The sequence below is a fragment of the Macadamia integrifolia genome, unplaced genomic scaffold, assembly GCF_013358625.1.
Source record: "Macadamia integrifolia cultivar HAES 741 unplaced genomic scaffold, SCU_Mint_v3 scaffold213, whole genome shotgun sequence".
Taxonomy (NCBI): Eukaryota; Viridiplantae; Streptophyta; class Magnoliopsida; order Proteales; family Proteaceae; genus Macadamia; species Macadamia integrifolia.
This window is the reverse complement of record NW_024868531.1, coordinates 18520-42766: the sequence shown is the minus strand read 5'-3', so window position 1 is coordinate 42766 and position 24247 is coordinate 18520. Positions and strand designations below refer to the sequence as shown.

General features: G+C 44.1%; 8 non-coding genes and 6 pseudogenes across 8 annotated transcripts; all 14 read right to left on the bottom strand.

Annotated features, from left to right (window-relative positions):
* Window positions 1-117: 117 nt before the first annotated feature.
* Window positions 118-236, bottom strand: LOC122065867. Its single transcript, XR_006136132.1, has one exon. It is a non-coding gene; the product is annotated as a 5S ribosomal RNA (ribosomal RNA).
* A 231-nt stretch (window positions 237-467) lies between these two features.
* Window positions 468-585, bottom strand: LOC122065849. The gene has a single exon (XR_006136129.1). It is a non-coding gene; the product is annotated as a 5S ribosomal RNA (ribosomal RNA).
* Window positions 586-812: 227 nt separating this feature from the next.
* On the bottom strand, window positions 813-931 carry LOC122065848. The gene has a single exon (XR_006136128.1). It is a non-coding gene; the product is annotated as a 5S ribosomal RNA (ribosomal RNA).
* Window positions 932-12625: 11694 nt separating this feature from the next.
* Window positions 12626-12744, bottom strand: LOC122065854 (annotated as a pseudogene).
* A 230-nt stretch (window positions 12745-12974) lies between these two features.
* LOC122065858 lies at window positions 12975-13093 on the bottom strand (annotated as a pseudogene).
* Window positions 13094-14948: 1855 nt separating this feature from the next.
* Window positions 14949-15067, bottom strand: LOC122065860 (annotated as a pseudogene).
* Window positions 15068-15287: 220 nt separating this feature from the next.
* Window positions 15288-15406, bottom strand: LOC122065862 (annotated as a pseudogene).
* Window positions 15407-15616: 210 nt separating this feature from the next.
* LOC122065852 lies at window positions 15617-15735 on the bottom strand (annotated as a pseudogene).
* Window positions 15736-15956: 221 nt separating this feature from the next.
* On the bottom strand, window positions 15957-16075 carry LOC122065859 (annotated as a pseudogene).
* Window positions 16076-16296: 221 nt separating this feature from the next.
* LOC122065845 lies at window positions 16297-16415 on the bottom strand. The gene has a single exon (XR_006136125.1). It is a non-coding gene; the product is annotated as a 5S ribosomal RNA (ribosomal RNA).
* Window positions 16416-16635: 220 nt separating this feature from the next.
* LOC122065846 lies at window positions 16636-16754 on the bottom strand. Its single transcript, XR_006136126.1, has one exon. It is a non-coding gene; the product is annotated as a 5S ribosomal RNA (ribosomal RNA).
* A 227-nt stretch (window positions 16755-16981) lies between these two features.
* On the bottom strand, window positions 16982-17100 carry LOC122065850. The gene has a single exon (XR_006136130.1). It is a non-coding gene; the product is annotated as a 5S ribosomal RNA (ribosomal RNA).
* Window positions 17101-17319: 219 nt separating this feature from the next.
* On the bottom strand, window positions 17320-17438 carry LOC122065857. Its single transcript, XR_006136131.1, has one exon. It is a non-coding gene; the product is annotated as a 5S ribosomal RNA (ribosomal RNA).
* A 500-nt stretch (window positions 17439-17938) lies between these two features.
* LOC122065872 lies at window positions 17939-18057 on the bottom strand. The gene has a single exon (XR_006136136.1). It is a non-coding gene; the product is annotated as a 5S ribosomal RNA (ribosomal RNA).
* Window positions 18058-24247: the final 6190 nt, after the last annotated feature.

The window sequence follows — 24247 nt, the reverse complement described above, 5'->3', positions numbered from 1 at the left end:
GAAAAATAATAAAATAAAATAAAATATATCACTCCATGTAGTGAACGGGCTTCTCCACAGCATCCCCCCTCCCCATGACACCGCTGCGCTTCGGACAGAAAATGGTCAAAACAAAAAAGGGTGCAACACGAGAACTTCCTAGGAGGTCACCCATGCTAGTACTACTCTCGCCCAAGCACACTTAACTATGGAGTTCTAATGGGTTCCAGTGCATTAGAGCTGGTATGAAAGCACCCGCCAAGTTTATGCCCCCTCATTTTCTTATGCTACTCTCGCCCTGGCACACTAGTCACCTTTTAATTAAATATTAATATAACTCCTCCTTCATAAAAGCATCGTAGTAAAATGGAAAAATAATAAAATAAAATAAAATATATTACTCCATGGAACGAACGGGCTTCTCCCACCACATCCTCCCTCCCTATGACACTGTCGCTCTCTGCACAGAAAATGGTCAAAAACAAAAAGGGGTGCAACACGAGGACTACCCAGGAGGTCACCATCCTAGTATTACCCTTGCCCAAGCACGCTTAACTACGGAGTTCTGATGGGATCTAGTGCATTAGTGCTGGTATGATCACACCCGCGAAGTTTATGCCCCCTCATTCTCTTATACTACTCTTGCCCAAGCACGCTAGTCGCCTATTAATTAAATATTATTATAACTCCTTCGTAAAATTATCATAGTAAAATAGAAAAATAATAAAATAAAATAAAATATATTGCTCCATGGAGCGAACGAGCTTTTCCCATTGCATCCCCCTCCCCATGACACCGCCGCACTTCCCACAGAAAATGGTCAAAAGTAAAAAGGAGTACAACACGAGGACTTCCCAGGAGGTCACCCATCCTAGTACTACTCTCGCCAAAGCACGCTTAACTATAGAGTTCTAATGGGATCTGGCGCATTAGTGCTAGTATGATCTCTCCCGCCAAGTTTATGCCCACATGGATCACCCCAAAAGGGTGCAGACAAAATCCATCAGTGATAGTAATGTCACCGGAGACACCCACTGGAAATAGGGAATTTCCACTAGAAATATCAGTCCTGTTTTTGGTGGAACTGACAGAGAGCTCCTATGGCTAAGTGGTCCACCGAAAGTACACCCCGTGGATCTGGTGGGTTGTTTCCGATGGTGGTTCAAGATAGCCCACCCATTTTGGGGCTTTCCGGCTCTAGGCCGATCGTCGGGATTTGTTTTATGGAGTTTGTAAGGGATGTTCCCAGCATCATTCTAAGCCAATAAAATCCCGTTTCCATTGAGTTGTTTGGGAGATACGTCGATCGAATGATCGAAATCCTAGTTGGTCTTTTGGCAATACATGTTACCGGTGCTCACCGGGCTTAGTTAGAGCTTGGCAACAACACCGGGAAGGTAGAACACTCATTCTACGACCTTAACATGGTTTATACACTAAGATTCCATCCATACCTAGCTTTGTCTAGGTCAAAATGAAGAGAGAGAGTGGTGGAAGTGAGTGTATCTATCTCCGGCAGCGATTCCAGCAACTTGGTGGCAGTGGCACCAAGGTAAGCTCTTCTTCCATCTTCTCCTTTTTCTCTCCTTCCTTACATTGGACACAATAGAAATGAGGAAATGAATTCCTCATTTCTAACTTATAAGTTAAAATGGACCTTAGGGTCCGTTTGGTTGGACCCCATTCGGACCGATCGGGTTATTATGACTTTCGAAGCTTGAGAACCCGTCCACTTAGGTTCAAATGCATTCACGTCATGAGTAAAGTGTGGGGGATGGTTTGGGATCATTCGAGACTATTTATGACCTGAGTGGTGGGACCCACGGGCATCAACACCATGACAGCAGCCTATTATGTTCATCGAAAATGGCCCACTAGATTCAATCCCAGTGGATCCGGTGGCATATTTACGGTGGTCAAGACTGTTTACTATCTTGATTGCTTCCTGTCCTATGGCTGGTCTTGCACAGGTGGTTTCCCTCGGACATGCTCAAGGCCTTTTGACAACTTCGATACGTGCCTAGACTTATGTGTGAGGAGTCGGGTCACTTACCGTCTGGGATCGGAGGATACGAATCACCTCAATTAGACTGGCACATGATGCACAAACACTCGCAGTCATCTCTCCCCCTTTGGCAATAGGCGGTCGTAAGCTAAAACCCAACCGTGCTTCCGATCTCTAGTCTGAGACCTATCACAATAGTTCAAATTAGACCGAGTCAGGGCACGGGTGTAACATTCCCCCCACCTTACAAGAATCTCATCATTAAAATTGAACATACCTGGAAAATCAAATAATCCAGGATACTACTTCAATATCTCTTCTTCCTATTCCCAGGATGCTTCCTATTTGGGGTGGTTCATCCATTTCACATTGACAAAGAAAATGGTGTGGTTGCGGAGAACATACTCTTTTCAATCAACAGTCATCTCCGAAAACTCCACGTAGGCAAAATCCTCGTCCAACTCACGGGGTATATAAGTCAAGACGTGAGTGGGGTTGGGAATGTACTTCCTCAATATAGAAACATGGAAGACATTATGTGTACCTTCCAACTCTGGCGGTAAAGCTATCTGGTAAGCTACCAGTCTGATCCTCTCCAGTACATCATACGGTCCCCTAAACCTAGACTAAGCTTTCCCTTCTTGCCAAACTGCATCACCCCTTTAACTGGGGAGATCCGCAACAATACTTTGTCTCCAACACCAAACTCTAGATGTTTCCTCTTGACATCCACATAGCTATTCTGTCAGGACTGAGCTCCCATGATCCCTTCTATGATCACATTCACCTTCTCACTAGTAGCCTGTATCAAGTCTGGACCCAAAATATTTCTCTCACTAACCTCATCCCATTAGAGTGGAGTTTGGCACTTCCCACCATACTGTGCCTCGAATGGGGACATTCCGATGGTGGCTTGATAACTGTTGTTATAGGAGAACTCGATAAGGAAAATATGTTCATCCCAACTATAACTCATATCCAAGGCATATGCTCAGAGTAGGTCCTCCAATGTCTGAATAGTCCTTTTCGACTAACCATCGTTTTGAGGTTGAAAGGTAGTGCTGAAAAACAACTGTGGACCTATAGCCTTCTGCACACATGTCCAGAACTTAGATGTGGACCTGGGATCTCAATCAGAGATGATACTAATTGGCATACTATGCAATCTAATGACGTTATCGATATATAACCTGTCCAACTAGTCTATAAAAAAATGTGATCTTGATTGGGATAAAGTGAGCTGCCTTGGTCAAGCGGTCCACAACTATCCAAATGGCATCCACACCCTTTTGTTTACGGGGTAGGCCTGTGACGAAGTCCATGGTAATATTCTCCCATTTCCACTCCAGAATAGGTAAGGATTGTAATAACACATGGGGCCTCTATCTCTCAGCCTTGACTTGTTAGCATATGAGCATTTGACACATGAATGGCCATATCATTCTTCATTCCTTTCCACCAGTAGGGGCCTTTGAGGTACTTGTATATTTTAGTGCTGCCGGGGTGAATGGAGTATGGAGAGTTATATGCCTCTCTCAAAACTGTCTCTCAAATCACCATCACTAAACACCCACAACCTCCCTTTGAACTTGAGAATTTCTCTTTCAGTTACAGAGAAATTCGGGTCCTTTTGGGTTCCTTCCTGGCATTCTGCTATCAGCTTCTATAACTCTGCATCAGTAACCTGAGCTGCAGTGATCCTACTAGGTTGTACCACCAATGCCGATAGTGACAAAGTGACACCCTCTACTAATAGTTCCAAGTCTAGTTTCCTGGCCTCCTCTAGGAGATACTCATTGGTGGTCAGTGATGCAAGAGTCAGTGACTAGGATTTTCGACTAAGTGCATCAGCTACCACATTGGCCTTTCCTAGGTGATAGTGGATAGTACAATCATAATTCTTCATAGCTCTAACCAACCCCTCTGTCTCATGTTGAGCTCTTTTTGGGTGAAGAAGTATTTGAGGCCCTTATGGTCACTAAAGATCTCACTCTTCTCACCATATAGGTAGTGTCTCCAGATTTTCAGTGTAAAAATACAACTGCTAACTCCAAATCATGGGTGGGGTAGTTCTTCTCATAATCCTTCAACTGACGGGATGCATAAGTAATGACTTTCCCATGCTACATCAATACACAACCCAATCCCAGCTTGGAGGCATCACTATACACAACTATACCACCTATACCAGTCGAAATAGTTAAAACTGGAGTTGATATCAACCTTTGCCTTAGCTCCTTGAAGCTCTTCTCACAAGCATTAGATGACTCAAATTTTACACCCTTTCATGTGAGTCGGGTCATCGGAGTAACAATGCAAGAGAAGTTCTCGATGAACCTCTTATAGTATCTTTTCAATCCCAGAAAACTACGTATGTCTGCTACACTCTTGGGAGTCTCCCATTCTACAACTGCCTTCACCTTACCTGGGTCAACCTCTATACCCTTATCTGAAACAATGTGGCCTAGGAATGCCTCCTGTGATAGCCAAAACTCACACTTGCTGAATTTGGCATAGAGTTGCTTCTCCCTCAACCGTTGTAGTACTAACCTCAAGTGAATAGCATGTTCCTTTGCTCTCTTACGGTAAACCAAAATGTCATCAATGAATACTATCACAAACTTATCTAGGACATCCTGGAATACTCGGTTCATCAAATCCATAAATGTAGCCGGTGCATTGGTCAACCCAAATGAGATTACCAAGAATTCATAATGTCCATACCTTGGTCTGAAGGCTATTTACTAACATCACTGTCCTTGATCCTGAGCTGGTGGTAGCTCGATCTAAGATCAATCTTGGAGAATACCTTGGGACCCTGTAACTGATCAAATAAATCATCTATCCTTGGCAAAGGATATCGGTTCTTGATGGTTAGCTTATTAAGCTCTCGATAATCAATGCACAATCTCATACTTCCATCTTTCTTCTTGACGAACAATACCAGTGCTTCCCATGGAGACACACTAGGTCTAATGAATCCCTTCTTCCGAAGGTCTTGAAGTTACACCTGCAATTCCTTCAACTCTGTGGGGGCTATGTGGTAAGGGGCCTTTGGCACTGGTGCCGTATTGGGGAGTAGGTATATAGCAAACTCTGTCTCTCGGTCTAGGGGCAAACCTATCAAGTCATCCGGGAATACATCGAGAAATTCCCTCACCACATCAAGCTCGGTCAATGGCCTAATCTCCATCTCAGTATCAATCACAGTTGCTAAGTAGCCTTGACATCCCTTATATAGTAGCTTCTTCATCTGGAGCGTGGATATGATAACCTTCTTGGGTTTCTTGGGTTATCCCCTTGGAACACAAACTCATCATCATCACGAGGTCTGAAAATGATAGTTTTCTCTGCGCATAGCACACTGGCTCTGTGTGTGGACAACCAATCCATTCTTAAAATCACGTCAAAGTCAGTCATATCCAACTCCATCAAGTGAGCATTCAACTTATGTTCACCTATGGTCACTGGACAAGGCTCATAAACATAGTTTAAACCCACTACACTTCCTGTAGGGGTGCTCACAGCCAAACATTGAGTCAGTCCCTTGGGTGGAATACTCATCTTCTTCGCAAATGCCGGTGACATGAACGAATGTGAGGCTCCTGAGTCAAATAACACATGTGTAGGCAATAATGATATCAATAATATACCTGTCATTACACTGGGTGTAGCCTCAACATCCTCTGCAGTCATAGCAAGCACTCTACCCTGTTGTCTTTGGCACTAGAGGGGCTACGCTGGTCTAGGGGCTAAATATGTCTGTTGGGGCCTAGGTGGCATAGTGTAGGGTGCATCACCTGGCCTTCAATGGGGGCATGTCCTCGCCATGTGGCCCGTATGATCATAATGAGAGCATCTAGGGCTCGATCCTGAAGATTGAGATACAACACTAGATCGAGAGGACTGGGAAGTCTGACTAGCATCAAGCTTCCTAAATTGCACTGAAGTTGGGTTGATATAGGGCACTCAGAAATGTTTACTGCCTCTCCTAGAATCATTAGATCACATTGGCCTCTTTCCTGTCCCTTGCTGGGCTGTGAAGTTGTCTCTATGCCGATCTTCAATAGATTTAGCCACTTGGACCACCTCAGCATAGGTCTGTAGTTACAATCCCACAATGATTGACCCAATACCTGGCCTCAACCCTTTCTCAAACTTCTTCGCTTTAGCCTTATCACCTCTGAGATGCTCAAAAGCAAAATGGAATAACTCCTTGAAGCGTTGCTGATACTCGAACACATATCAGGAACCTTGAACCAACTGGGAGAACTCACTCTCTCTCCTATTCCGAAAGCTTTCCAGAAAATAGTTCTCAAAGAAGGCCCCTTTGAAGTCTGCCCAAGTGGGGTTCGGGTTACTAGCCCTCAGAATAGGCTCAGTGGCACTCCACCAATCATCCGCTTCATTCTGTAGCTGATAGCCTGCACACAAATTTTTTTGCTCATCAGTGCAGCCCATAAGTCTAAAAACCTTCTCCATTCCACCAATCCATCTTGATGGATACAACAGGTCTTGGCCCACCTTTGAGAAGCATGGGGCCTAAGCCTTTGAAACTTCTCCATCATTTTCGTCAAGTCTGTCTAGCCCTCTACATAGGCCTGGGCTTGATCTAGCATCGGGTCTTACACCTGCCTACACATTTGGCTGCCATTTCCCATGCACTTGTGCCCCACCAGAGGTTTGAAGGATAGTCGATCTAGCGGGTATTAGAATGGGTGCCGGTGAAGTAGGAGGTGCGGGCGGTGCATTACAAGCTTCTATTGCCTCCTGGATCCTATCATCAATCCTAGCCATAAACTAGTTTTGTCTTTCCTCAACTCCCCGCATCATGTTATCCATGATGGATGCCACATCCTAGGCTATAAGTACAAGTGGAGCCAGAGCTGCATTGTGGGGTCTACCCCAATTTCGTGTAGGGGAAGCGAGAGGTGACTGGCTTGATCAGGATCAGGATCGGGATCACGTGTTCCTACGTGACATGACTTTTATGGAGGAATCTGATTAGCGCACATGCATATACAAGGTTGCATGTAATTGGAACACATGCATGCATAATGGGTCCCACACATATGATAGGTGAAATTAGAGTTAGGGTATGCATAGGTGGGGTCTGCACATATTTGGATCTGATCGCCCGCATATCAAGTAGGGGTACACAATTAGGGCAACAAAATAATAATTTAGATTTGAAAAATAAAATAATTTATTTTCCAATTTAGTCCACCGAAAATAGGGAGACTTGTCACTGAAAATATGGCTTAATCCATTGAAAATATTAGTGCTATTTTCAGTGGGCAAAACAGAGAGCAATTTGGGATTTTTCACTTCACCGGAAACAGACACCGGAAGCTTGCTTAGTGTTTCTGATGGTTTGTTTCTGGTGGCTCCAAAACGGCTGTAAATAGGCTCGGGTTTGGGTTTCATTGTACAAAACCCTATTTTAACTTGTGGAAAAGGTGTGGAAACGACCAAGGAGGACTTTTCAATCCATTCCCTATCTTCCTCTCGCTATTTCATGATCAATCGGTGCCGCATTCGCACCAAAGGTATGTTCCTCCTCTCTATAACCTAGTTTTGTGATTTTCTTCTTTGTGAGCTTTACATTTAGCCATTGAACCTGGTTTTTCATTCTTAATCCTTACAAATCATATAGCAACAATGTCTATATGCCATGTACGTACCTGACGTGCCGTTAAATAAGAGGAGCAAGATGCCACCGTTCAGTTCAACCCCATCTTGTTCTGCTCTATGGCTAAGCGAGACCATTGGGAACTCTTTGAGCACTGCAATGTGGACCCGGGAGTCTATGTGAGGACTAATGAATTCCGTGCATTCCATCTCCATCAATGGTTTGACGAGGTTGGGTGGTACAACATCTTAAAACCCAATAAGTACTACTACCTCACATTGGTTAGGTTGTACCGTATCTTAAAACCCAACAAGTACTACTACCTCACATTGGTCAGGTTGTTATACTCCAACTTGCAATGTGTGAACCGGGGTATCGAAGAGATACGGATCACCTCCTATGTGAAGGGGATGGGATCTCCTTTGATATGGGGCAGTTAGCCAATATCCTGATGGTCAGCAATACTGGTGACCTGATGTACTGCCTGCCTCAAACTCAGCATATGAATTCTAGAGTCCCGATACCTTTCAGGAGATAAATGACACATTGACTAAGGAGGCCAAGGGGTGGAACCACTCAGTCAACTACTTTGCTACTCCAAAGGTCGTCTGCCGTGAGATTCAATTGACTATCCTTCCCACTTCTGGACACTATGATAAGGTATCCGCACTGCAAGCCTATATGACCTATTATGTGTATATGGGGGTGCAGATACGTCTTCCTTACCTCCTTATGTGGACCACGGTACTTCGGTCTGAAGGAGTAAATCATCAAGCAGGAAGCCTATGCTATGAAAGAATACTTACTAATATCTTTCGCCGCTTTGGGGTGGACTTGGAGGGAGAGGCATGCTTGGGTGAAGAGGTCATAGACTTCAACCAAGATTCTCTGAGGAAAATGACCATAGATCTATAAGAGGTGACACCTATTCCAGGAGAGGGTTAGCAGCCTATGGAGGTAGAGGGTGGCGGTGCCGGTGAGGTTGGTGGCGATGTTGGTGGTGTTGGTGGTGCAGGAGGAGAAGCTACTAGGGTTTGTGGGGATCCACCACTTGATCCACAAACTATGGGTTCTATAGCTGCTTCTACTTCTCGAGGCACTAGGGGTGCGAAGCCTTATGATCTCAATGATGTTATGGCCCACCTAGACACCACCACGTCTCTGATGAGGAGTATAGATGGCCGCCTCAATAGCATAGATAGGACCTATTGTCTTATGGACAGTAAAGTAGCCTCCCTAAAGGCATAGATGCAGGCGATGGTCTTCCATCTTGGTATTCTGGTGCCTCCTTCAAGAACGCATGATTCAAAACAGGCTCAGGGCCAGGGACAGAACCAGCAGCAGCAGTAGCAAGAGTAGCTAGAGTAATGGCATGTTAGCCACTATAGCTTTTAGGATTTCCCTTTCCATGTTTTATTTGAGTTTGATGTTTTAGGTTTAGTTGAACTTTTATTTTATGTCATTTGTTTATGTCATTTACATTCCTAGTCATTAGGCTAGTTAGGATTTTCTGTTTTCGTACTTTAATTTTATAAAAAGTGTAAGCTATGTAATCAAGTTCTTCTTTATAATGAAATGGCTTTAACACATATACTTGTCTCCTAATTGTGCATTTTCTATTATTGTGGTCTTGAGATTTTTATTTAATCCTAAATTCCCCAAGTCATGGTTCAATCGAGATTGTGAGTTAAGGTAGAGCTTCGCGCACTGATACCATAGCTATCACACCCCAATTCCAGTAGACCCAACTTACCATTAGGAATACTGGTGGTATGAGTAAGACACGTACCTGTCTTACAAACCTACCAAGATCACTAATAGCAGTACCTTAACATTTCACAATCTCACATCACAACCAACCAAAAGCAGCGAAGTCAGAGTATAATAGTGAAATCATCAGATATAAATGGGGAAATTGTCTAATGATAAACATAATATCGTTAACCAAGTTATTCTGTTTACAATCCTTCAAGACTTACATATATCAAGTTTAAAACATAATATTCACAGACCTGTAACAACATAATAAAAAATGCGCCAAACACCTCATGGCGCCGAGTATGCACAAAAGTCACAAGCACAGTCCAGGCCATGCTCCTCCAATTTTGGCATCCACCAGTTGCTCGCTCCATACTCAAGTCCGAAGGAAAAAGGGTCACTAACCATAGGCATGACTGTACCTGCATCATCATCTAAAAAGTGTGTATACGTGGGGTGAGCTTTCCAACTCGCTCAGTGAGGGGTGGGGTCAAGCACATCCAAGCAAGACAATAGTAGTAATAATTTATGATGCATGATTACGAAAATTAAACACATAGTCCATAATGCTCGTGATGCAGTTCATTTATTTATTATCCACCTAACAATATAAACTAAGTCTGGTAAATGCTACTACAACGCATTTGGTTGTATCCTTCATCTCGGAACCGCCATTGACTACACAAAGATACAAACCCTAGCCCTGAATAGAAGCCTATCGGTCCCTGTATGTGTCTATGGATCACCTAGAAAACCCCTGATAACCGCCTCCTAGCAGTCATGGCATCGGTAACACATCGGCCACGCCGGACGGGTTCCCGCCTCCGGCTACAATCACATCGTATAGTGGGTGTGGCATTCTGAAAAGTCACAACGAACATACCACAATGGGTTATCCAACACCTCAATCCCTGTTGGTAAGGGTTTGTAGCATAGGGAGTGATACCTAACCACATATACGCTACATACCTTCATAGTGATACAGTTAGTATGAATTACAGATACCAACAAAACCTCGGCCACAAAGTGTAATCCATCTCCAAATACAATCCCGGGTACATGATACCAGCGAGACCTTGGCCACAAAGTGAAACCCAAGACCATTTACCTAATCTAGCTACATATCACAGTTGAGTATAGACTACGCGACACTAGTACCAATCATTGGCCACGCAGTGTATCCACTTCCAAATGCAATCCCGGGTTACATGATACTAGCTAGACCTTGGCCACAAGGTGTAACCCATGACTACAACTAACTCTAATGCCCATAATTAATGCATGAATGCAACATACACACGGCAATCATGGAACTGGTACCACCTTGGCCACGCTGGATTCCATCTCACACACAACCAAACACATGACGATCACGGTATCGGTACCACCTTAGCACACTGGATCTCGTCATACATATAAATGAACAGTTCGCATGAAATCCATAAGAATGTAACATACGATAATCAACATCATCATGTGAGCAATATAATTAAGTATATTAAATCTACGCATGTGAACAATTATATAATAATAAAACAATCCAAAATAAAACAACCATCCCTCACCTTATTGATCTCTGCTTGTGTTAGGGTTTAGATAAGGCCACCGATCAATCCACTCAGTTTTGGTCTTGGGGATCGTGCGCATCACTGTCCTAGACACAAGGATAATTATACATCAGTACATGTTGAAAATATTGGGAGGGACCCATATGGATCACCCCCAAAGGGTACAGACAAAATCCATCAGTGACAGTAATGTCACCAGAAACACCCACCGGAAACAAAAAATTTCCACCAGAAATATCAGTCCTGTTTCTGGTGGAACTGACAGAGAGGTCCTAAGGCGCAATGGTCCATAGGAAATATGCCATCGAAAGCAAACCTAGTGGATCTGGTGGTGGTTCAGGACAGCCCATCTATTTTGGGACTTTTCAGCTCGGGCCCGATTGCCAAGATTTGTTTCATGGAGTTTGTAGGGGATGTTCCTAGTATCATTCTAAGCCAATAAAATCCTGATTCCATCAAGCCATTTGGGAGATACATTGATCAAACGATCGAAACTCTAGTTGGTTTTTTGGTAATACATGTTGCTGGAGCTCATTGGGCTTGGTTCGAGCTCGAAAAAAACATTGAGAGGGTATAATAGGCATTCTACAACCTTAACATGGTTTGTACAATAACATTCCATCCATACCTAGCTTTTTCTAGGTCGAAATGAAGAGAGAGAGTGGTGGAAGTGAGTGTACTTACCTTCGACAACAATTCCGACAACTTGGCGGCAGCCGGCACCAAGGTAAGCTTTCTCCTTCTTCTCCTTTGTCTCTCCTTATTTCTAACTTATAAGCTAAAATGGACCTTAGGGTCTATTTGGTTGGACTCTATTCGGTCCAATCAGGTAATTATGACTTTCGGAGGCCGAGAACCCGTTCACTTAGGTTCAAATGCATTCACTTCATAAGTAAGGTGTGGGGGATGATTTGGGATCATCCGAGAATGTTTACGACATGAGTTTCGAGACCCACAGGCATTGACACCATGACAACAACCTGTTATGTTCATTGGAAATAGCCCACCGAATTCAGTCTCAGTGGATCCGGTGGCATATCTCTGGTGGTCAAGACAGCTTGCTATCTTAACTGCTTGCTATCCCATGGCTAATCTTGCACTGGTGGTTGCCCTCGGACATGCTCAAGGCCTTTTGGCAACTTTGATACATGCCTGGACTTATGTGTGAAGATTCGGGTCACTTACCGTCTGGGATTCAAAGGTACGAATCCCCCCAATTAGACTAGTATGCGATGCACAAACACTCGGGGTCATCTCTCCTCCTTTAGCAATGGGTGGCCTCAATCCAAAACCCAGTCATGCTTTTGATCTCGGGCCTGAGACCTATCACAACAGTCCAAATTAGACAGAGTCAGGGCACGGGTGTAACACTAGTACTACTCTTACCCAAGCATGCTTAACTGCGGAGTTCTGATGGGATCTAGTGCATTAGTGTTGGTATGATCGCACCCACCAAGTTTATGCCCCCTCATTCTCTTATGCTACTCTCACCCATGCATGGTAGTCGCCTATTAATTAAATATTAATATAACTCCTCCTTCGTAAAATCATCATAGTAAAATAGAAAAAATAATAAAATAAAATAAAATATATTACTCCATGGCTTGAACGGGCTTCTCCCACCACATCCCCCCTCCCCATGACACTGTTGTGCTCCACATAGAAAATGGTCAAAAACAAAATGGGGTGCAACACGAGGACTTCCTAGGAGTTCACCCATCCTAGTACTACTCTCACTCGAGTACGCTTAACTGCGGAGATCTGATGGGATCCGATGCATTAGTGTTGGTATGATCGCAGCCATCAAGTTTAGGCCCCTTTACTCTCTTATGCTACTCCCGCCCAAGCACGCTAGTCGCCTATTAATTAATATTAATATAACTCCTCCTTCTCAAAATCATTGTAGTAAAATGGAAAAATAGTAAAATAAAATAAAATATATTACTCCATGGTGCGAACGGGCTTCTCCCACTGCATCCCCCCACCCCATGACACTGCCGCGTTCCGCACAGAAAATGGTCAAAAACAAAAAGGGGTGCAACACGAGGACTTCCCAGTTGGTCACCAATCCTAGTACTACTCTCGCTCAAGCATGCTTAACTGCGGAGTTACGATGGGATCCAATGCATTAGTGCTGGAATGATTGCACCTCTTAAGTTTATGCCCCCCATTCTTTTATGCTACTCTCGCCCAAGCACGCTAGTCGCCTATTAATTAAAGGGTAATTTACAGAGCCACCCCTTAAAGAATGCCATAATTATAAGAACACCCCCTCTGTTTCACCATATTAGACTTAGACCCCCCACCGTTAGTCACTGTTAGGGAATATACCTCATATGCTGACGTCAGCTACTATAATTTTATTTTAAATACCAAAATACCCTTAAAAAGTTACTATTTCTTTCTCCCAAATCTACCGATTTGGATCACCGGCGATTGTTCAGATTATCGAGATTACAGCACTAGTGGTATGCCAGATTGACGACGACAGCGACCCCTCTGACCAGTTTCAGTTCGCTGAATTTCAATTTCAAATTGGCAAGGAGAAAAAGAAACAAAATTTGATGAGTATGGGTAAAAAATTGAGGGAGCCGAACCCAGATTGCGAACAGGGCAAACATTGTCATATCAGCAGGATCAATGTCTGTGATATAAACAAGGATCGATTAGCTTGCATGAAGTGACAGACCTTAGAATCACTGAGATTATTGAACAATTCCTCCGGCCGAAGCTCATGTTCCATTTTCAGAGTCTATATCGGTGAATCCGACGCCATGAGCTTGAGGCATGACCACCTCCCTCATGCACCGCCTCCGTCGGAGGAGCGCCACACCACCCTCCGCCCCAACAGCCCCACCAGAGGAAGAACCCTATAACATCATCCCCGTGCATAACCTCCTCCATGACCACCATTCCCTCTGCTACCCAAAAGTCTGCGTCGCCGCCGCTACACTCCGCACCGTGGGAGATCTCCGCAAACCCCCCTTTGTCGTATGGCACGATGGCATGGATCTGCTAGACTAGCTTGGTGTTTTCTTCGGCTTCCAACGCGACAATGTTCGAAACCAGAGAGAGCACCTGGTCCTTCACCTGGCCAACGCCTAGATGCACCTCGGACACCCTCTGGACAACATTGACTCCCTTGAACCTAATGTTCTCCGCAGCTTTCATCGCAAGCTTCTCAAGAACTATACCTCCTGGTGTTCTTACCTTGGCCACAAGTCAAACGTTTGGATCTCCGATCACCGCGAGCCCTCCGCTTCTAATCGCCGCCATGAGCTCCTCCATATATCCCTGTACCTCCTCATCTGGGCCGAAGTTGCGAATCTCCGATTTGTCCCAGAATGCATCTCCTACATCTTCCATCACATGGCCTTGGATCTCAATCGCATCCTCGAAGACTTCATCGACGAGAACACGGGTAGACCTGTTATCCCTTCTATTTTAGGCGAAGACGCTTTCTTAAACCGTGCTGCCACCCCTATCTACAATGTTATTCGTGCCGTGGTCGACAATAGTCGGAATGGCACCGCCCCTCACTTCAATTGGAGAAATTATTATGACATTAATGAGTTCTTCTAGAGCTGCTGCTGTTTCAAATGACTCAAGTAGCCGATCGATGTTGGTTGCAATTTCTCTGTGACTAAGGCTTAGGGTAACATGAGTTAATGATAAGGGTATAATGGTCATTTTAATTTTTTATTTAACAGTAACTGACAGGAGGGGGTCTGAGTCTAATTTGGTGAAATAGAGGGGGTGTTCTTATAATTATGACATTCTCTAGGGGATGGCGTTGTAAATTACCCTTAATTAAATGTTAATATAACTCCTCCTTCATAAAATCATCGTAGTAAAATGGAAAAATAATAAAATAAAATAAAATATATTACTCCATGGTGTGAACGGGAAATATATTACTCCATGGTGTGAACGGGCTTCTCCCACTGCATCGCCCCTCCGCATGACACCGCCACCCTCTGCAAAGAAAATGGTCAAAAAATAAAAATAGGTGCAACACGAGGACTTCCCAAGAAGTCACACACCCTAGTACTACTCTTGCCCAAGCACGCATAACTGTGGAATTCTTATGGGATCTGATGCATTAGTGCTGGTATGATCGCAACCGCAAAGTTTATACCCCCTCATTTTCTATGCAACTCTAGCCCAATCATGCTAGTCGCCTGTTAATTAAATATTAATATAAGTCCTTCGTAAAATCATCGTAGTAAAATGAAAAAATAATAAAATAAAATATTACTCCATTGAGCCAACAGGCTTCTCCCACCACATCCCCCCTCCCCATGACACCGCCGCTCTCCGCACATAAAATGGTTAAAAACAAAAAAAGGTACAACATGAGGACTTCTCAGGAGGTCTCAAATCCTAGTACTACTCTCACCCAAGCTCGCTTAACTGCGCAGTTCGGAAGGGATCCGGTGCATTAGTGCTAGAGTGGTCGCACCCGCCAAGTTTATGGCCCCTCATTCTCTTATGCTGCTCTCGCCCAAGCACGCTAGTTGCCTATTAAATAAGTATTAATATAACTTCTCCTTCGTAAAATCATCATAGTAAAATGGAAAATAATAAGATATATTACTCCATGGCGCAAACAGGCTTCTCCCACAGCATCACGACAACGCGACGCGTCGCCCAGAAAATGGTCAAAAACAAAAAGGGGTTTAACACGAGGACTTCCCAGGAGGTCACCCATCATAGTACTACTCTCGCCCAAACATGCTTAACTGTGGAGTTCTAATGGGATTTGGTGTATTAGTGCTGGTATGATTGCACCCGCTAAGTTTATTCCCCCTCATTCTCTTATGCAACTCATGCCCAAGCACACTAGTCGCATATTAATTAAATATTAATATAACTCCTCCTTTGTAAAATCATCATAGTAAAATAGAAAAACAATAGAATATATTACTCCATGGCTTGAATGGCCTTCTCCTACCCCATCCCCCCTCCTTATGACACCACCGTGCTCCGTAAAGAAAATGGTCAAAAACAAAAATGGGTGCAACATGAGAACTTCCGAGGAGGTCACCCTTCTTAGTACTAGTCTTGCCCAAGCGCGCTTAACTGTAGAGTTGAGATGGGATCCGGTGCATTAGTGCTGGTATGATCACACCCGCCAAGTTTATGCCCCCTCATTCTCTTATGCCACTCTCGCCCAAGCACGCTTGTCACCTATTAATTAAACATTAATATATCTCCTCCTTCGTAAAATCATCGTAGTAAAATGGAAAAATAATAAAATATATTACTCCATGGTGTGAACGGGCTTCTCCCACTGCATCCCCCCTCCCCATGACACCACCGCGCTCAGCACAGATAATGGTAAAAAACAAAAAGGGGTGCAACACGAGGACTTCCCAGGAGGTCACCCATCCTAGTACTACTCTCGCCCAATCATGCTTAACTACAGAGTTCTGATGGGATCCGGTGCATTAGTGCTGGTATGATCGCACCCGCCAAGTTTATGCCCCCTTATTGTCTTATGCGACTCTCTCTCAAGCACGCTCGTCGCCTATGAATTAAATTATAATATAACTCCTCCTTCATAAAATCATCGTAGTAAAATGAAAAAATAATAAAATAAAATATTACTCAATGGCGCGAACGGTCTTCTCCCACCGCATCCCCCCCATGACACCGCCGTGCTCTGCACAGAAAATTTTCAAAAACAAAAAGAGGTGCAACATAAGGACTTCCCAGGAGGTCACCCATCCTAGTACTACTCTTGCCTAGGCGGGCTTAACTGCGGAGTTCTGATGGGACCCGATGCATTACTGCTAGTATGATCACACTTGCCAAGTTTATGCCCCCTTTCTCTTATGCTACTCTCGCCCAAGCACGCTAGTCGCCTATTAATTAAATATTAATGTAACTCCTCCTTCATAAAATCATCGTAGTAAAGTGGAAAGATAATAAAGTAAAATTAAATTTTCTACTCCATGGCGCAAACGAGCTTCTCCCACCACATCCCTCCTCCCCATGACATCACCGCATTCCGCATAAAAAATGGTCAAAACAAGAGGGGTGCAACACAAGGACTTCCCGGGAGGTCACCGATCCTAGTACTACTCTCACCCAAGCATGCTTAACTGCGGTGTTTTGATGGGATCCGGTGCATTAGTGCTGGTATGATCGCACCCGCCAAGTTTATGCCCCCTCATTCTCTTATGCTACTCTTGCCCAAGCACGCTAGTCGCACTTAAATATTAATATAACTCCTCCTTCGTAAAATCATCATAGTAAAATGGAAAAATAATAAAATAAAATATTACTCCATGGCTCGAACGGGCTTCTCCAACCACATCCCCCCGCCCCATGACACTGCCGTGCTCCGCATAGAAAATGGTCAAAAACAAAATGGGGTGCAACACGAGGACTTCCCAAGAGGTCACCCATCCTAGTACTACTCCTACCCAGGCACGCTTAACTGTGGAGTTCCGATGGGATCCGGTGCATTAGTGCTGGTATGATCGCACCCGCCAAGTTTATGCCCCCTCTTTCTCTTATGCTATTCTCGCCCAAGCACACTAGTCGCTTTTAATTGAATATTAATATAACTCCTCCTTTGTAAAATCATCGTAGTAAAATGAAAAAATAATAAAATATATTACTACATGGCGCGAACGGGCTTCTCTCACCGCATCTCCCCTCCCCATGACACCGCTGTGCTCCGCGAAGAAAATGGTCAAAAACAAAAACGGGTGCAACTGCAGAGTTCTGATGGGATCCAATGCATTAGTGCTGGTATGATCGCACCTGCCAAGTTTTTGTCCCCTCATTCTCTTATGCTACTCTCACCCAAGCACGCTAGTTGCCTATTATTTAGATATTAATATAACTTCTTCTACATAAAATCATCGTAGTAAAATGAAAAATAATAAAATATATTACTCCATGGTGTGAACGGACTTCTCCCACCGCATCCCCCCTCCCTATGACACCGCCGCGCTCCGCATAGAAAATAGTCAAAAACAAAAAGGGGTGCAACACGAGGACTTCCTAGGCGGTCACCCATCGTAGTACTACTCTCACCCAAGCATACTTAATTGTGGAGTTCTGATGGGATCTAGTGCATTAGTGCTGGTATGATCGCACCCACCTATTTTACACCCCCGATAGTACCCGCTTGGTGCTGGTATGATCATACCCGATCACACCTGCCTAGTTTGATTTTCCAGGTACGTTCAATTTTGAGGATGAAGTTCTTGTAAGGTGGGGGGAATGTTACACCCGTGCCCTAATCCGGTCTAATTTGAACTGTGGCGATAGGCCTCGGATCGGAGATCAGAAGTACGACCATATTTTTGGCTTATGGCTATAAATTACCGAAGGGGTAGAGATGACCCCATATGTTCGTGCATTGCATGCCTATCTAACTGGGGTGATTCATACCTTTCGATCTCAGATGGTAAGTGACCTAACTACCCATACTTGATTTCTGGCACGCATCATAATCGTCAAAAAGCCTTGGGCATGTCCTAAGGCAATCACCCGTGTAAGACCAAGCATAGGACAGCAAGCTGTGTTGACCATCGAAAACAAGCCACCAAAAGCATCCTGAGCAAGAATTCGGTGCCTGTTTTCGATGGGTTCACAGGTTGCTGTCGAGATTCTGATGCCCGTGGAACCTGCCACTCGCATCGTAAATGGTTTTGGATGATCCCAAATCATCCCCCACATTTTTCTTTTTGATGTGGGCACCTTATGGACCTAAATGTGTGGATTCTCATGCCTCGAATTTCAATTTAACCCTATTGGTTCAAAGGAGGTCCAAACCAAACAGACCCTTTGGCCCAACTTAAGTTATAAGTTGGGAAATGAGGATTCATTTCCTCATTTCCCTTATGCCCAACGTAGGAGAGGAGAGAAAGAGGAGAGGAAGGAAGAACAAGGGGAAGGAGGAGGGGATTGAAGGCCAACCTTGGTGTCGGCTGTCACCTTGTTGCCGAAATCGCTGTCGGAGGTAACTGTAACCTCCCATGCCACTCTCTCTCTTTATTTTGACCTAGACAAAGCTAGGTATGGATAGAATCTTGGTGTACACACCAAGTTAAGGTTGTCGGATGGGTGTTCTACCCTCCCGATGTTTTCAACGCGTACTAGTGTACAATCCCCTTGTGTCTAGGACAGTGACTTACACGTGCCCCAAAGCTAGAATTGAATTGATCAATCAGTGGTCGTACTTGAACCCAAACACGACCGATCGTAAAACAAGTGAGGGATAGACTGTGTTTATTTTTGAAATATTTATTAATTATTTAATTACTCACATGCTTAGAATTATATGTTTAATTGAAATTATCATTTTACGATCATGATATGAATTGTATGGAAATGTGTGACGGGATTCGATGTGGCCGAGGTGGTACCGGTGTCGTGATTTCCGTATGCATGTTGCATTCATGCATTGATTATGTGCATTAGAGTTAGTTGTAGTCGTGGGTTACACTTTGAGGCCAAGGTCTCGTTTATATCATGTACCCCGGGAGTGCATTTGGAAATGGATACGCTTCGTGGCCGAGGTTTTGCTAGTGTTGCATAGTTCTTACTCAACTGTTATTACATACTAGATTAGGTAAATAGTCTCAGGTTTCACTTTGTGGCCAAGGTCTCTCTGGTATCGTGTACTCGGGACTGTATATTGAGATGGGTTACACTTTGTGGCCGAGATCTCTCTGGTATCGTGTAATCCATACTAACTATATCATTATGAAGGCATGTAGTATTTATGGGGTTCGGTATCACTCCCTATGCTACGCACCCTTGCTAATAGGGGTTGAGGTGTTGGATAACCCATTGTGGTATGTTTGATGAGCCTTCCTGAAGTGCCACTCCCGCGGTACGATGTGATTATTATCTGAGGTGGGAACCTATCCGGCATGGCCAATGTGTTACCAGTGTCATGACTGCCAGGAGGGGGCTATTAGGGGTTTGCTGGGTGACCCATAGATGCATACGGGGACTGATAGGCTTCTAATCACGATTAGGGTTTGTATCGCTGTGCAGTCGATGTCATTTCTGAGACAAGGGATACAGCCTAATGCACCATAGTAACATTTACCAAGCTTAGTTTGTATTGTTAGGTGGATAATAAACAAATGAACTGCATTACGAGCATCATGGACTATGTGTTTGATTTTCGCAATCATGCATCATAAATTATTACTACTATTATCTTGCATGGATGTGGTTGCCCCACCCCTCACTGAGCGAGTTGGAAAGCTCACCCCACGTATACACCCCTTTTTAGATGATGATGCAGGTACTATGGTGCCAATGGCGGGTGACCCATTAGCTTTTGTATCAGAGTATGGTGTGAGCGACTGGTGGATGCCAGAAGTTGAGGAGCACGATCAGGACTGTGCTTGCGACCACTGTGCTTACGCTGCACCATGAGATTATACATCATATTGTAGTACTTTTGGATATAGTTGTGGATTGTATATTTTCTCAAGATTATAGTATATGTCATGGATGAATGTAACAGAATAACTCGGTTATTGCTAGTATATTACCATTAGATGTTTTTTTCATTTTATTGATAAATTTTGCTACTATACTCTGATTCCGTTGCTTATACTGGTTTGTGATGTGAGATTATGAAAATGTTAAGGTACTACTATCAGAGATTATGGTAGGTTTGTAAGACAAATACTTGTCTTACTCATACTGTCGATATTCCTAATGGTATGTTGGGTCTGTCGGGAGTGGGATGTGATAGCTATGGTATCAGAGTGCGATACTCTGCTTTAACTCACAATCTCGACCAAACCACAACTTGGAGAAATTAGGATTTAAATAAAAATCTCAATACAACAATAATAGCAATTGTACAATTAGGAGACAAACATAGGTGTTAAAGTCATTTCATTATAATAAAGAACTTGAATACACAGCTTCCACTTTTTATAAAATTAAAGTACGAAAAGCAAGAAATCCTAACTAACCTAAGTCTAGGAAATTAAAAAACTGAAGCAAATGGAATAATGTAAAAGTTCAACTAAACCTAAAAACATCAGACTCAAATAAAAATAGGAAAATGGAAATCCTAAAGGCTATAGTGGCAAGCGTGCTTCTACTCTTGCTATTGTTGCTTCTGGTTCTATTCTTGGCCCTGAGCCTGGTTCGGACCATGTGTTCCTGGAGGAGGCATCGGAATACCGAGATGGAAGACCATTGCCTGCATCTGTGCCTCTAGGGAGGTCACTCTATTGTCCATAAGACAATAGGTCATGTCTATGCTCTTAAGGCGACCATCTATACTCCTCATCAGTGACATAGTGGTGTCTAGACGGGCCATAACATTATTGAGATCATAAGGCCTCACACCCCTAGTGCTCTGAGATGTAGAAGCCGCTATAGAACCCATAGCTTGGGGATCAGGTGTTGGAGCCCCACCAACCCAAGCAACTTCTCTTCCTGCACCAACATCACCGACACCGGCACCGCCACCCTCTACCTCCATGGGCTACTAACCCTCTCCTGGTATAGGTGTCACCTCCCTCAGATCTATGGTCATCTTTCTTAGTGAGTCTTGGTTGAAGGTTGTGACCTCTTCACCCAAGTGTGCCTCACCCTCCAAGTCCACCCCAAAGTGGCAGAAGATGTCAGTCAATATCCTCCTGTAGCATAGGTTCCTACTCGACAATCTTGCCTTTCAGACCGAGTTACAATGGTCCACACTAGGAGGTAAGGCAAACATATTTGTACCCCCATGTACACGCAGTATGTCACATAGGCTTGCAGGGTGGATACCTCATTATAATGTCCACAGGTGGGGAGGACATTTAGCTGAATAGCATGGCAGACAACCTTTAGAGTAGCAAAATAGTTAACTGAATGATTTCATCCCTTGGCTTCCTTAGTCAACATGTCATTGATCTCCTGGAAGGTATCAGGACTCTGAAATTCATATGCCAGAGTCTGAGGTGGGCAGTACACTAGATCACCTGCATTGCTGATCATCAAAATATTTGCTAGCTGCCCCATGTCAAAGGAGATCTCCACCCCCTTCACATAGGAGGTGATCCGCATGTCTTCGGTACCCCAGTTCACTATTCCATATTGGAGTAGAATAGCCTGACCAGGGTGGGGTAGTAGTATCGGATGGGTTTGAGAATGCGGTACCACCTAATCTCCTCAAACCGTTGATGAAGATGAAATATGCAAAAGCCATTGGTCCTCACATAGACTCCTGGGTCTACATTATGATGCTCAAAGAATTCCTGACGGTCTCGTTCAATCACAAAGCGGAACAGGATTGGGTTGAACTGCTCAGTGGCATCTTGCTCCTCTTGTATAAGAGCGCGTCGAATACATACATGGTGTCTAGACATTGCTGCAAGATGATTCATAAGGATTTGGAATGGAAAACCTAGTTAAAAAGGCTGAATGCAAAACTCACAGAGAAGAAAATCACAAAAACTAGGTTACAGAGAGAAAACATACCTTGGATGTGAATACGGCTCCAATCGATAGCGAAATAGTGCAAGGAAGGTAGGAAATGGGTAGCAAAAGACTCCTTGGCTGTTTCCACACCTTTCTCACAAGAGTAAATAAGGTTTTGTGTGAATAAGCCAAGACCCGAGCCTTTTTAAAGATGATTTGGTGCGACCGGAAACACTGGGCATGTTTCCGGTGAAAAGAAAAGTTGAAATTTGGCCTCTGTTTTGCTCACTGGAAATGCCATTGATATTTTCGATGGATTAAACCACATTTTCGATGGTTTGACTCCCTATTTCTGGTGGACTCTTTTGAAAAATAAATCATGTTATTTTTCAAGTTAAAGGTTTTATTTCGGTTCCTTCAATGGTGTGTCTCTTTGGGATACGTGCGCGATCAGATTTTGATAGGTGTGGACCCACTTATGCATGCCCTAACCCTAATTTTTCCAATTGTGTACATGTGGGACTCACTGTGTATGCATGTGTTCCAATTATATGCAACTTGGTTTATACATGTGTACTAATCGGATTCCTTCACAGGAATCATGTCACGCTAGAACACCCAATCCTGATCCGAATCACGCCTGTCACCTCCCTCTTCCCCTACACAGAATCGGGGTAGACCCTGTAATACACCACCGGCCCCACCTGTACTTACGGCCCAGGATGTGGCATCCATCATGAATAACATGATGCGGGAAGTGGAAGAAAGACAAAATCAATTTATGGCCGAGATCGATAATAGAATCCAAGCGGCAATAGAAGCCTGTAATGCACCGCCCGCACCTCCTACTCCATCGGTGCCCATTCTAATACCCACTGGATTGGCTACCCTTTAAACGTTGGGTGGGGCACAAGTGCATGGGCATGTGCAAGACCCGATGCCGAAACAAGCTCAAGCCCATGTAAAAGGCTAGATAGACTTGACAAAAATAATGGAGAAGTTTCAACGGCTTAGGCCCCCATGTTTCTCCAAGGTGGGGCAAGACCCGTTTGTATCCATCAAGATGGATTGGTGGAATGGAGAAGGTTTTTAGACTGATGGGCTGCACCGATGAACAAAAAATTTTGTGTGCATGTTATCAGTTATAGAACGAAGCAGATGATTGGTAGAGTGCCACCGAGCCTATTCTAAGAGCTAGTAACCCGAACCCTACTTGGGGAGACTTCAAAGGGGCCTTCTTTGAGAACTATTTTCCAGAAAGCTTTCGAGATAGGAGAGAGAGTAAGTTCTCTCAGTTGGTTCAAGGTTCCAAGTTTATGCTAGAGTATCAACAACACTTTGAGGAGCTATTCCATTTTGCTCCTGAACATCTTAAAGGTGATAAAGCCAAGGTGAAGAAGTTTGAGAAAGGGTTGAGGCCAAGTATTGGGTCAACCATTGTGGGGTTGAAACTGTAAACCTATACTGAGGTGGTCCAAGTGGCCAAGTCTATTAAAGACAGGCATAGGGATAACTACAAAGCTTAGCAAGGAATGGGAAAGAGGCCAATGGGATCTATTGATTCTAGGGGAAGCAGCAAACCCTTTCGAGTGCCCTAGGCCAACCCAACTCCCGTGCAATTTAGGAGGCTCGATGCTAGTCAGACTTCCCAGTCCTCCCGATCTAGTGTTGTATCTCAGTCTTTAGGATTAGGCCCAAGATGTTTTCATTGTGATCAGATGGGCCACATGGCGAGGACATGCCCCCACCGAAGGCCAGGTGATGCACCCTACACTATGCGACCTAGGCCCTAGCAGACATATTCAACCCCTAGACCAGCACAACCCCTACAGGGCCAGAGACTACAGGTCAGAGTGTTTACTATGACTGCAGAAGATGCTGAGGCTGCACCTAGTGTAG